The sequence below is a fragment of the Rhamphochromis longiceps genome, linkage group LG23 (genome assembly GCF_057381845.1).
Source record: "Rhamphochromis longiceps isolate RC_006_pf linkage group LG23, R_longiceps_female_GT1.1, whole genome shotgun sequence".
Classification (NCBI taxonomy): domain Eukaryota; kingdom Metazoa; phylum Chordata; class Actinopteri; order Cichliformes; family Cichlidae; genus Rhamphochromis; species Rhamphochromis longiceps.
In genome coordinates, this window is record NC_140578.1 from 18,715,205 (window position 1) to 18,728,811 (window position 13,607).

At 44.4% G+C, this 13,607-nt stretch overlaps 9 non-coding genes across 9 annotated transcripts; 3 read left to right on the forward strand and 6 right to left on the reverse strand.

The window, feature by feature from the left end:
* Positions 1-84: 84 nt before the first annotated feature.
* Positions 85-156, reverse strand: trnaw-cca (transfer RNA tryptophan (anticodon CCA)). The gene has a single exon. It is a non-coding gene; the product is annotated as a tRNA-Trp (tRNA).
* Positions 157-915: 759 nt separating this feature from the next.
* trnas-uga (transfer RNA serine (anticodon UGA)) lies at positions 916-998 on the forward strand. The gene has a single exon. It is a non-coding gene; the product is annotated as a tRNA-Ser (tRNA).
* Positions 999-1,916: 918 nt separating this feature from the next.
* Positions 1,917-1,988, reverse strand: trnam-cau (transfer RNA methionine (anticodon CAU)). Its single transcript has one exon. It is a non-coding gene; the product is annotated as a tRNA-Met (tRNA).
* Positions 1,989-3,294: 1,306 nt separating this feature from the next.
* Positions 3,295-3,366, reverse strand: trnaw-cca (transfer RNA tryptophan (anticodon CCA)). Its single transcript has one exon. It is a non-coding gene; the product is annotated as a tRNA-Trp (tRNA).
* A 759-nt stretch (positions 3,367-4,125) lies between these two features.
* trnas-uga (transfer RNA serine (anticodon UGA)) lies at positions 4,126-4,208 on the forward strand. Its single transcript has one exon. It is a non-coding gene; the product is annotated as a tRNA-Ser (tRNA).
* Positions 4,209-5,126: 918 nt separating this feature from the next.
* trnam-cau (transfer RNA methionine (anticodon CAU)) lies at positions 5,127-5,198 on the reverse strand. The gene has a single exon. It is a non-coding gene; the product is annotated as a tRNA-Met (tRNA).
* A 1,306-nt stretch (positions 5,199-6,504) lies between these two features.
* Positions 6,505-6,576, reverse strand: trnaw-cca (transfer RNA tryptophan (anticodon CCA)). Its single transcript has one exon. It is a non-coding gene; the product is annotated as a tRNA-Trp (tRNA).
* A 759-nt stretch (positions 6,577-7,335) lies between these two features.
* Positions 7,336-7,418, forward strand: trnas-uga (transfer RNA serine (anticodon UGA)). Its single transcript has one exon. It is a non-coding gene; the product is annotated as a tRNA-Ser (tRNA).
* A 307-nt stretch (positions 7,419-7,725) lies between these two features.
* trnaw-cca (transfer RNA tryptophan (anticodon CCA)) lies at positions 7,726-7,797 on the reverse strand. Its single transcript has one exon. It is a non-coding gene; the product is annotated as a tRNA-Trp (tRNA).
* Between the last annotated feature and the right edge of the window lie 5,810 nt (positions 7,798-13,607).

Genomic DNA, 13,607 nt, shown 5'->3' on the forward strand with positions numbered 1-13,607 from the left:
TGGACAGACGGACGAGTATGCCACAAGCAACTAAAAACCTCCTATTGGAAGGGAATCACAGGCTGCAGTCCCCTCACTCTCGGCTGACCTTGACGTGATTTGAACACGCAACCTTCTGATCTGGAGTCAGATGCGCTACCATTGCGCCACAAGGTCCCACAAACCTGCCCCTCTGCTCAAAACTTCTGAAAATCTCTGAGAAGCCAGACCATCTTTCCACACAAGCAATTTTTCTGCAACTGGAGGTTGTTCAACTTGTGAATGCAAAGAGGTTGTGCCAAAGACGCATGTCATTTCAGACCATGCATGTCAACATGCACACGTAGAATCTCTCTTTATACTTGAAAGGTTCTCCTCTTTGAGAAAAGAATACAAATCGAGGTTTGAAGTGCGCTTGCAGTAGTCAATCAAAGGCCTAATATAGTGTCTGTCATTCAGTGCTCACGCTCTGATGAGCTTTGCAAGCCAGCTAGACAAATTCTTAACAATGCATATTTGTTACTGATGCTTGTCAGAGAAAGACAAAGTCCTTGGACAGTGTCTAAAAATAAAAGACCTTCCTCTCACACACACCTAAAAAGTGATTGCTCAGAAGGGAGTGCTTTTGTACGTGATGATCTCCTGTCTCAAACACAAGCTGCTCTGGAGAGGCTCCTTGTGCCGTCTGCACCAAAATGCTATTCATGGGGGTAGGAGACCAGTGCTGTCAGCCTTGAATGAAATCTTACCTGACTAAACGACCTTACACTTCACACACAATGGTCTCTTCAACGACTGTTAATGGTATTTACCAGAGAAGTGACTTCTGACTAGGGAGTGTTCTGGCATGTGATGATCTCCAAAAGAACCAGCGCTGTTGGAGCAGGGAGCAGGCATCTCTCACCACAGGCCAAAAGGTGCAGGTGAAGTGGAGGAGCTGTGATGGCCGAGCGGTTAAGGCGTTGGATTTGAAATCCAATGGGGTGTTCCCCGCGCAGGTTCAAACCCTGCTCACAGCGAAAATGCGTTACGGGTGCTTCTTTTTCTGCTAAGATAAGGTTGCAATTAGTCGGAGGGGCTCATATACAAAAGTTGCAACGGTGCCCAGGAGCATTGAGTGATTGACAGTTCTCCAATCACCGGTTCACACCACTGTACTTACATACTAATCATTCATGTACAAAATGTGCTTGTCTCCAAGGAGAGTCCCTCTTCTTCTCTCCAGGCTTTATAAACAAAAACGGTGGGAGATGTCGATCAGTGGCATGTGCACAGACTTTGAGTCACATATTAATTCAAACAGGCTGCAGTCCTGTCACTCTTGGTTGACCTTGATGTGATTTGAACACGCAAGCTTCTGATCTGGAGTCAGATGCGCTACCATTGCCCCACAAGGTCCCACAAACCTGCCCCTCTGCCCAAAACTTCTGAAAATCTCTGCAAAGCCAATCCATCTTCTTTCCACACAAGACATCAAAATTGTTGCAGGGGGCTACTTGTTATCACTGCTATAGAAAGGCTAGAATGACAAATCTTAATCCTTTCTGGCTACGTTTGGTTTTCAGTTAGGCGGCAGTACCTGGTCACTGGTCTCCCGGCAAACACAGCCAGCCATTTGGGTACACCCAAAGCAACACAGTGGTCCAACCGTTTACCGTCACTTTAGCAGCAGGTACACCGTTGCCTCCATTGTTGTTCTTGTGTTGCAAACAGGTGATGTCACGCTGTTGAGGTAACAAAGTGAATGGGCTTTGAAGAAGATGTGGCGAACAGGTTATATTCACTAGGATTTGCTTCTTAGTTAGGCAACTTCTGGGTTTAGTCTGTTTTGTCCAATTTTTGGAAGGTGAATGGCTTCTTCCTGGAAACCTATCCCAGACTTGTAAGCAAGCCTTTCGGAGCACAGTTGTTTAGTACGTCCTGAAAACAGACGAGCCTAGCAGAGGATGGTTTCGATCCATCGACCTCTGGGTTATGGGCCCAGCACGCTTCCGCTGCGCCACTCTGCTCCACACGTACCACAAGACTAGCGCTGCTTAAAAGTGGGCCTTCAATAACATCTTGCATGAACAAACTGTGGGAATTCTGAAGGTGGACGGTACCCGTTTGAACACTGACTTTTATAAATCTTTGTCACCTCAGCGTTCAATGCTTCAAAGCTTCTTGGACTGCTTGTCAGGTCTCGTGTGCGGCCCAACAGATTTTAAGCTAGGGTCAGGAAAACCATTTCCTCGTTAGCTGCTAACTCGAATCACTGAGCTTATTGTGTGAGCCACTGAGTCGCATAGTCACGTAAACGCTTAGACGTGAAAACACTGACACTTGGTGTTGCGTATGTTTACTTCCTAAATAAACCCATGAACTCTCTTCAATGAACCTTATTTTACCTTTAGTTAACTAAAATCGACGTTCTGTTACACGAACACACTCTGCTGATGCACTTCGATGCTCTTAATACTTCCCGCTGATTGTCAATGGTAGTTCTCATCGGTAGAGATGTAATACCGTCTGTAATCACAAGCACCGACATTAGACATGAAATCTGAATGTATCCAACACAGCGGACACAGTGACATTGTCCACAGTGAAAAACTATCCTGGATATGATGAGCTTGCTTCAGAATGCCAAGCCCAGCTCTGAAGCTGCTTTTAGATTTCATTATCATTCAAAACTGTTTGTTTGCTCGGAATGAAAAACTTATACTTGATATTTGAATGTTTTTTTCTTTACAATAATTTTGTGAGTTTCTCTTTGGTGCAGTCTTTACTTCTTTCAACTATGTGTTTACATGTATCACATGGCATTGCTCTCTGTATACCTGCAGCATGCGAGTGTTTTGTTTGCCATTTTTATTCAGTTCCATTTACAGAAGCCCTCTAATTCAGCTACTATTCACACCTATCCAATGTATTCACACCTGGTGCTTTCAGAAAACAATGGAACGTCCAGCTACCCGGGCCCCCTCCCCAGACGGTCAACACTTGCGGCTCCCCCATCACCTCTACCACTCAGTAAAGCTCACAAATTTCTCCATGTGCCTTCACACCTCTTTCCATACTTGAAAGGGATGTAAACAGACTCTCTAAGACACAGGACCCATGCAAAGCAGCTGGGCCAAATTCGGTGCCTCCATCCACCCTGAGGCACTGTGCTGATCAGTTGTCTACAGTGTTCACTGACACCATCAACAACTCACTGGAGACACGTCATGAGTCATGGACCTGAATTTCTGGACAGACGGACGAGTATGCCACAAGCAACTAAAAACCTCCTATTGGAAGGGAATCACAGGCTGCAGTCCCCTCACTCTCGGCTGACCTTGACGTGATTTGAACACGCAACCTTCTGATCTGGAGTCAGATGCGCTACCATTGCGCCACAAGGTCCCACAAACCTGCCCCTCTGCTCAAAACTTCTGAAAATCTCTGAGAAGCCAGACCATCTTTCCACACAAGCAATTTTTCTGCAACTGGAGGTTGTTCAACTTGTGAATGCAAAGAGGTTGTGCCAAAGACGCATGTCATTTCAGACCATGCATGTCAACATGCACACGTAGAATCTCTCTTTATACTTGAAAGGTTCTCCTCTTTGAGAAAAGAATACAAATCGAGGTTTGAAGTGCGCTTGCAGTAGTCAATCAAAGGCCTAATATAGTGTCTGTCATTCAGTGCTCACGCTCTGATGAGCTTTGCAAGCCAGCTAGACAAATTCTTAACAATGCATATTTGTTACTGATGCTTGTCAGAGAAAGACAAAGTCCTTGGACAGTGTCTAAAAATAAAAGACCTTCCTCTCACACACACCTAAAAAGTGATTGCTCAGAAGGGAGTGCTTTTGTACGTGATGATCTCCTGTCTCAAACACAAGCTGCTCTGGAGAGGCTCCTTGTGCCGTCTGCACCAAAATGCTATTCATGGGGGTAGGAGACCAGTGCTGTCAGCCTTGAATGAAATCTTACCTGACTAAACGACCTTACACTTCACACACAATGGTCTCTTCAACGACTGTTAATGGTATTTACCAGAGAAGTGACTTCTGACTAGGGAGTGTTCTGGCATGTGATGATCTCCAAAAGAACCAGCGCTGTTGGAGCAGGGAGCAGGCATCTCTCACCACAGGCCAAAAGGTGCAGGTGAAGTGGAGGAGCTGTGATGGCCGAGAGGTTAAGGCGTTGGATTTGAAATCCAATGGGGGGTTCCCCGCGCAGGTTCAAACCCTGCTCACAGCGAAAATGCGTTACGGGTGCTTCTTTTTCTGCTAAGATAAGGTTGCAATTAGTCGGAGGGGCTCATATACAAAAGTTGCAACGGTGCCCAGGAGCATTGAGTGATTGACAGTTCTCCAATCACCGGTTCACACCACTGTACTTACATACTAATCATTCATGTACAAAATGTGCTTGTCTCCAAGGAGAGTCCCTCTTCTTCTCTCCAGGCTTTATAAACAAAAACGGTGGGAGATGTCGATCAGTGGCATGTGCACAGACTTTGAGTCACATATTAATTCAAACAGGCTGCAGTCCTGTCACTCTTGGTTGACCTTGATGTGATTTGAACACGCAAGCTTCTGATCTGGAGTCAGATGCGCTACCATTGCCCCACAAGGTCCCACAAACCTGCCCCTCTGCCCAAAACTTCTGAAAATCTCTGCAAAGCCAATCCATCTTCTTTCCACACAAGACATCAAAATTGTTGCAGGGGGCTACTTGTTATCACTGCTATAGAAAGGCTAGAATGACAAATCTTAATCCTTTCTGGCTACGTTTGGTTTTCAGTTAGGCGGCAGTACCTGGTCACTGGTCTCCCGGCAAACACAGCCAGCCATTTGGGTACACCCAAAGCAACACAGTGGTCCAACCGTTTACCGTCACTTTAGCAGCAGGTACACCGTTGCCTCCATTGTTGTTCTTGTGTTGCAAACAGGTGATGTCACGCTGTTGAGGTAACAAAGTGAATGGGCTTTGAAGAAGATGTGGCGAACAGGTTATATTCACTAGGATTTGCTTCTTAGTTAGGCAACTTCTGGGTTTAGTCTGTTTTGTCCAATTTTTGGAAGGTGAATGGCTTCTTCCTGGAAACCTATCCCAGACTTGTAAGCAAGCCTTTCGGAGAACAGTTGTTTAGTACGTCCTGAAAACAGACGAGCCTAGCAGAGGATGGTTTCGATCCATCGACCTCTGGGTTATGGGCCCAGCACGCTTCCGCTGCGCCACTCTGCTCCACACGTACCACAAGACTAGCGCTGCTTAAAAGTGGGCCTTCAATAACATCTTGCATGAACAAACTGTGGGAATTCTGAAGGTGGACGGTACCCGTTTGAACACTGACTTTTATAAATCTTTGTCACCTCAGCGTTCAATGCTTCAAAGCTTCTTGGACTGCTTGTCAGGTCTCGTGTGCGGCCCAACAGATTTTAAGCTAGGGTCAGGAAAACCATTTCCTCGTTAGCTGCTAACTCGAATCACTGAGCTTATTGTGTGAGCCACTGAGTCGCATAGTCACGTAAACGCTTAGACGTGAAAACACTGACACTTGGTGTTGCGTATGTTTACTTCCTAAATAAACCCATGAACTCTCTTCAATGAACCTTATTTTACCTTTAGTTAACTAAAATCGACGTTCTGTTACACGAACACACTCTGCTGATGCACTTCGATGCTCTTAATACTTCCCGCTGATTGTCAATGGTAGTTCTCATCGGTAGAGATGTAATACTGTCTGTAATCACAAGCACCGACATTAGACACGAAATCTGAATGTATCCAACACAGCGGACACAGTGACATTGTCCACAGTGAAAAACTATCCTGGATATGATGAGCTTGCTTCAGAATGCCAAGCCCAGCTCTGAAGCTGCTTTTAGATTTCATTATCATTCAAAACTGTTTGTTTGCTCGGAATGAAAAACTTATACTTGATATTTGAATGTTTTTTTCTTTACAATAATTTTGTGAGTTTCTCTTTGGTGCAGTCTTTACTTCTTTCAACTATGTGTTTACATGTATCTCATGGCATGGTTCTCTGTATACCTGCAGCATGCGAGTGTTTTGTTTGCCATTTTTATTCAGTTCCATTTACAGAAGCCCTCTAATTCAGCTACTATTCACACCTATCCAATGTATTCACACCTGGTGCTTTCAGAAAACAATGGAACGTCCAGCTACCCGGGCCCCCTCCCCAGACGGTCAACACTTGCGGCTCCCCCATCACCTCTACCACTCAGTAAAGCTCACAAATTTCTCCATGTGCCTTCACACCTCTTTCCATACTTGAAAGGGATGTAAACAGACTCTCTAAGACACAGGACCCATGCAAAGCAGCTGGGCCAAATTCGGTGCCTCCATCCACCCTGAGGCACTGTGCTGATCAGTTGTCTACAGTGTTCACTGACACCATCAACAACTCACTGGAGACACGTCATGAGTCATGGACCTGAATTTCTGGACAGACGGACGAGTATGCCACAAGCAACTAAAAACCTCCTATTGGAAGGGAATCACAGGCTGCAGTCCCCTCACTCTCGGCTGACCTTGACGTGATTTGAACACGCAACCTTCTGATCTGGAGTCAGATGCGCTACCATTGCGCCACAAGGTCCCACAAACCTGCCCCTCTGCTCAAAACTTCTGAAAATCTCTGAGAAGCCAGACCATCTTTCCACACAAGCAATTTTTCTGCAACTGGAGGTTGTTCAACTTGTGAATGCAAAGAGGTTGTGCCAAAGACGCATGTCATTTCAGACCATGCATGTCAACATGCACACGTAGAATCTCTCTTTATACTTGAAAGGTTCTCCTCTTTGAGAAAAGAATACAAATCGAGGTTTGAAGTGCGCTTGCAGTAGTCAATCAAAGGCCTAATATAGTGTCTGTCATTCAGTGCTCACGCTCTGATGAGCTTTGCAAGCCAGCTAGACAAATTCTTAACAATGCATATTTGTTACTGATGCTTGTCAGAGAAAGACAAAGTCCTTGGACAGTGTCTAAAAATAAAAGACCTTCCTCTCACACACACCTAAAAAGTGATTGCTCAGAAGGGAGTGCTTTTGTACGTGATGATCTCCTGTCTCAAACACAAGCTGCTCTGGAGAGGCTCCTTGTGCCGTCTGCACCAAAATGCTATTCATGGGGGTAGGAGACCAGTGCTGTCAGCCTTGAATGAAATCTTACCTGACTAAACGACCTTACACTTCACACACAATGGTCTCTTCAACGACTGTTAATGGTATTTACCAGAGAAGTGACTTCTGACTAGGGAGTGTTCTGGCATGTGATGATCTCCAAAAGAACCAGCGCTGTTGGAGCAGGGAGCAGGCATCTCTCACCACAGGCCAAAAGGTGCAGGTGAAGTGGAGGAGCTGTGATGGCCGAGAGGTTAAGGCGTTGGATTTGAAATCCAATGGGGGGTTCCCCGCGCAGGTTCAAACCCTGCTCACAGCGAAAATGCGTTACGGGTGCTTCTTTTTCTGCTAAGATAAGGTTGCAATTAGTCGGAGGGGCTCATATACAAAAGTTGCAACGGTGCCCAGGAGCATTGAGTGATTGACAGTTCTCCAATCACCGGTTCACACCACTGTACTTACATACTAATCATTCATGTACAAAATGTGCTTGTCTCCAAGGAGAGTCCCTCTTCTTCTCTCCAGGCTTTATAAACAAAAACGGTGGGAGATGTCGATCAGTGGCATGTGCACAGACTTTGAGTCACATATTAATTCAAACAGGCTGCAGTCCTGTCACTCTTGGTTGACCTTGATGTGATTTGAACACGCAACCTTCTGATCTGGAGTCAGATGCGCTACCATTGCCCCACAAGGTCCCACAAACCTGCCCCTCTGCCCAAAACTTCTGAAAATCTCTGCAAAGCCAATCCATCTTCTTTCCACACAAGACATCAAAATTGTTGCAGGGGGCTACTTGTTATCACTGCTATAGAAAGGCTAGAATGACAAATCTTAATCCTTTCTGGCTACGTTTGGTTTTCAGTTAGGCGGCAGTACCTGGTCACTGGTCTCCCGGCAAACACAGCCAGCCATTTGGGTACACCCAAAGCAACACAGTGGTCCAACCGTTTACCGTCACTTTAGCAGCAGGTACACCGTTGCCTCCATTGTTGTTCTTGTGTTGCAAACAGGTGATGTCACGCTGTTGAGGTAACAAAGTGAATGGGCTTTGAAGAAGATGTGGCGAACAGGTTATATTCACTAGGATTTGCTTCTTACCCAGATAGCAAGGAAACATTGAAACAATGCTGAGTCAATATCAGGCTGTGTCAATGAATCAACGTTGAAGTGTGACGTTGACCTAACGTCACTCTTGCACCCTTTTTTAACGTTGAAAGAACGTCAGGTTTTGATGTTGAATCAATGTTGAAACCTGACGCTGATTCAACATTATATTTTCTAATACTGTTGACATTGAAACAATGTCAGATTCTGATATTGAAACACTGTTGAGCTATGGTGTTAATTTTCCACCTCTTTCGCACAGTTGCTTTTTATTAAAACAACAGTTAAATCATGACTGGAAATCTACCTTTCTTTATAGGTATTTTAACCAATACTAAACTACTGCATGTTTCCATCAATACTTCAACCACCTAAACACATAATTGTACTTATTCCTTAAATTGGACACCCTTTATAAAAAAACCTAAATGTGTCACAATGTATCATGTCAATATTAATATCCTAAAATAAGAAAGCATTGCATGTGATGTAACAGAGAAAAAAAATAAACAAAAAAAGGTCAATAGGCATGTTTCGTTTGCTAAATACTTTATTAAAAGACAGTTTCCGATTTACATTTATATGATTCACAGAAGTTTGTAATTTTTTGCATGATGTGCGTCCTGCACCACCCAAACGATCTGGGGCGTATCGGAGCCATTTCTGCACTGCTTGTGCAAAGACAAACTCGGACATAGAGTTTGCCCCTAACTGCTGCGTCAGGCTCCAATCAAGGCAAAGCGTCTCACCTATAGACACATTTTAAGAGATGGAATTAGCGTGTCTCATGTCTTAAATGTGTATGCAAGTGCTTGTGTGTTTAATCAACAGGCCGTTGTTATGTATTTAAATCACATCTGACAGCTATTACACTTTATAGTTACAAAGTGTACATAACCTTTATATACTTACCATTGCCTTATTTGCCTCTTGTGATTGAAGAGCTGGCTCTGCATTGTTTAGCTCCTCAATGTTGTGCAAGGGCAAATCCAGAGGCAGTACCCCAGCATCTACCGATTCATTGCAGCCGGTATTGCGGATGGCTCTGACCTCCTCACGGAGTTCGTTAACAGCTCTCGTCAGGTCTGACAGAAAAAGAGAATTTTTTTTTTTAAGTATTTAAGAATACAGACAACTTGTCAAACGTTTCCTTGTGTCACACACAGATATGTACAAAGACACTAGACAGTATTTTATTACCTGGTATTTTCACTCGAGGGGCCTGGGGAAACCATTTTTTTGTGGGCTGCTCATCCTCTGAGTCACTATATGTGTACAGGGGATTTGGTCTAAAGAAAAAAAGTTGAAAACGGTCATAAGTAATTACAAATGTGCTTTTGGAATATTTTTTCCTAAAGTTACAGTTTGATTTATAACAACACACACAGGAAACGGAGATGTGCAAGAAGGTACAGTATACAAGAAATTTTTGAAGTGCACAAGTGTATACGGCTTTGCATTTATAAAAAGTTTACAAGCTTCCACTTTTTGGACTATATTATGTGGTGATATTGCAGTATGCAAGCACCACAGATATGTATAAAAGACAAGATCATAAATTCTTAGCAATCAAAGATATGTTTGTGAAATAAAAAAAGTTTTACTTGTGCTTTCTTTTATGACTGGTCTGAGTTTCAGCTTCGGACTGAAGGTCAGACATATCACAGTGTTCACTTAGATATTTCTGAAGACTGCGTTCTGCTTCGTGAAATGTGTCTGGAAGTACAAACACAATGTATGGCCAGACATAAATTAGGACACGAAAAACTTGTTATTGTTACATTTATACAACACCAATCCAGATGATACCCACCATGGCTTATTAGAAGTCGGACTGGTGCATAGGTGAGCCATGTTGCACCAGGATGAACTCTCCTCTTTACTGCGTCGTGGATCCTGAATGTGTCTCACGGAGGATATGGAGGCCATGACAATTTCTCCCCATTTACCCATGATCTAGGGACTATTTCTGTACCACCAGTGCTAAACTGCACAATGCACCAGTCTTTCATTTTTATCTTTTTTTTAAATTTGGAGTCCTTTTTTGCCCTGTCTAGGATAAACAGGAAACAGATAATTACAATATATTTCATAGTCACTACAAAACTTGATCTATTGATTGAACTAAATAATAAATAATAGCTTAAAATGTATATAGGCAACAATTACAAGCAAACCCGTATATGTAAGCATTTAAACACTGAAGATAATAAAATTAACAGTATTTTGTCTAAGTCTGCCATTGTAGGAATTCATGGCACCGAGACAAAAACTTGGCGCACAGTGTGGCGTCAAAATAGGCGCACACCTTTGACGCTGCGTTTTCTCCGTCTTGCTCGTCCACACGTAAATGCTAAACGCAGTTTACGTGTGGACAAAAGGTGCAAACGCAAGTTAGGTGAGCGTGCAGCGTAAAGTTTGAATTGAGTGCGAATCGAAGCGGGTGCTCACCAATCATTAAAAGTAACAAAGTCATTGAACACATTTATACAGTTACCTTTACGTTTATCAATCATATATCACAGATTTACAATTTTTTGTAGTACTATGCTAAAAAGCAACTACAGAGCGAAAGTCTGGGTCAAGCGCCGAGGCGACGGCAAGAACAAAGGAACCCTCGAAGCGTTAAAGCTAGCTTTGTAAGGGAATATAACGGAAAAGTATGAAACGAAAATGTTTTCTTTGTTGATAGACTTTGTTTGCAGTGCAATTTATTTGTTGCCGGATTGTAAGATGAAAGTAGACAATTTCGGGCTCCCACATTTTATCCGAAACTTTACATTAACAAGTTTGTTTGTTTGTTTTTACTGTTATTCAAATGCAACCGTGGAAATAATGAATAGAACAAAGGTCATTCATTCTTACCTTATACTAATCGTGGCGCAGGCCAGTGCAGTGCATGAACTGATGCCTTCTCCGGTCAATTCCGCTGAGAGTAAATCTAATGTCCGGCTCTACTGTACAAGACAATGGTTACCTGGAGGGATGTACCAATGTGATAGGGGTGCTGCGGAATAGTCCAAGTGGTAGCAGCTTTAATTTCCCGCTCAACCATAAATCGATGTTTTTTTTTGGGTTTTTTTTGTTTTTTTTTTGCCTGTCCCGTTTGGCTCTTTTGCCATCAGAATTGTTGTCTAAAGGCAAAGAAAGATGCCCAACGGATTTACTTTACCAAACTGACCATCCCAGCCTTGCCGTAATGGTCCATTTGATTCACCTTTTATTGTTTATTTTATTTTCACTTACTGAATACGGGACAGACTTGACTGGGGGAAAGAAGGGGAGAAAGAAAGAGGGAAAGAGAAACAGCTGAGAAGAGGGACGGGGGAGAAGGGCAAAAGACAAAAACCAACAGAACGGGCAGAGAGAAAAAAAAATGCATATATCAATCACCTGGATCACCTGCTGAGAAAGAAAAAAGAAAGCAAGCAGAAGAGAACAAGAGTAATAGAATAAACAACATCACAATGATATATGGGAATATGACAGTAAATACTAAATGTTAAACCTTATTGTGCAGCACATAAGATCAACAGAACACAGTGTGCTTTGAGGTAGGAGCCATAAAGGGTGTAGTTTGTGGGTGTGATCACCTGTGTGTACACCTGTGAGCATGGACGCGCTTGTTTTTTGTTTTTTTAAAAGGTTCCTTCATGTAATAATCTGCTAGAGGGTGTGGGGGGCCACAGCCCCGTCCTCCAGGGCGTGAAGCAGGTGTGGAGGAGATCAAAACTCCAGACATCCAGAGGCCCCCAGAACACAAGAGACCAAGGAAGACCAACAGAGGGGCAGCTGCGCCACTGTCCCGGAAAGAGCTGAGGAGAGTCCCAGATGAGGGCTCACTCAGCAGCCGCGGAGCAGAAGCCAGGGGGAGTTGCAGTGACGCGCCCGTGAGCTCCGCCGGCAGCCAGCTGCGCCTGAGTGACCGAGCCCCAGGCCGAGAGGCCGGGGGCACCCCACCTCCGAAGTGGCCCGAGCGAGCCCCAGGCTCCAGGCCCCGATAAGCGGCCGCCAAGGAGTGAGCCGGTGTGTACCTGGACGCCCATCCCCGGACACAAAGAACCACCAACGCACCGATGTCTGAGGGGGTCCGCCACTGGCAGGGGAAGTGGTGGTAGGGGGAGATAGGCCTCCAAACCTTGGAGGGCCTGAGATGTCCCCAGAGAGGTGGCGCCTGACACCCAACCTGACATATAGACACAGACATACAGGCACACACAGACACAAACATCCATTCCCACCCTCATGCTCTCATATGCACTTACTCCACACTCAACCAACGTGGAGACAGACATAAAGAGACGTTGTACACACGATCACACTCCCCAAGCGTACTCTACAAACCGGGTCTAGGTGCCCCCGCCCCTGGAGGGGGGAACTGCACCCAGACCCAGGTGGTGTTTCCCTTTTCCCTGCGGTGGGGGGAGGCAGACCGCCCCGACTCCGCAGCAGCAGGAAGGCTCCACACTCCAGACCGCAGTCGGACGGCCAACTCCTCCTCCTAGTCCTAGCCCCCCTGCTCCAGCATTCTTGTGCATTAGTGTTAAAGATACAGGACCATGATCGCTGACAGCTATAGGGTGAATCTCAGTGTCTGAAATGTCGTTCAGCAGTGAGCTGCTGACCAAAAAATAATCCAGACGAGAGTAGGAGTGATGGACATGTGAGAAAAAAGTATATTCCTTACTGGTGGGGTGAAGGGAGCGCCATGCATCGCAAAGACCAAAGTCGCTCATATACTGTTTGATTATATTTGTGGACTGCCAATTACGCTGAGTTCCCGCTGTATTCAGCCTATCCATGTCTTCATTTAGTCCAAGGTTGAGGTCACCTCCAAGAACAAGTGTGCCATCTAAGTGTTCAGAGAGTGCACTGAAAAAACCGTGAAAGAATGAGGGATCATCAACATTTGGACCATATACACTTGCAATACATAGCTTTTTATCACGTATAGATAGTTTAATGATTAAGAATCTGCCCTCTGGATCTATAACTGTATCGAGTACTGTGAAATTAATATTTTTATGTATTAAAATTGCTGCTCCCCTTTGTCTAGAATTATAACAAGCTGAGAACACATTGGGAAACTCAGGTGTTTTAAGTTCATTCGAACCTCTAAGAGGTCTGTGGGTCTCTTGTAATAGGACAACATCCGCCTGTAGTTTTTTGAGTTGTTTAAATATTTTTAACCTCTTTTCTCTGGAGCCAGCTCCATTTATATTCCATGTAATGAACCTCAGTGTACCCATAGATGTTTGTGTATAACTAGGGATGTATGCTGTGTGCGTCGCTTAGACAGGTGGAGAGAATACGTCACTTGTTCATAAATAAAGAGAAGGAGAGAGAGAAAAAATGTGTGGCGAGATGCTCCCTGAGTCTGACTTTGTGTATGCATAGTTAC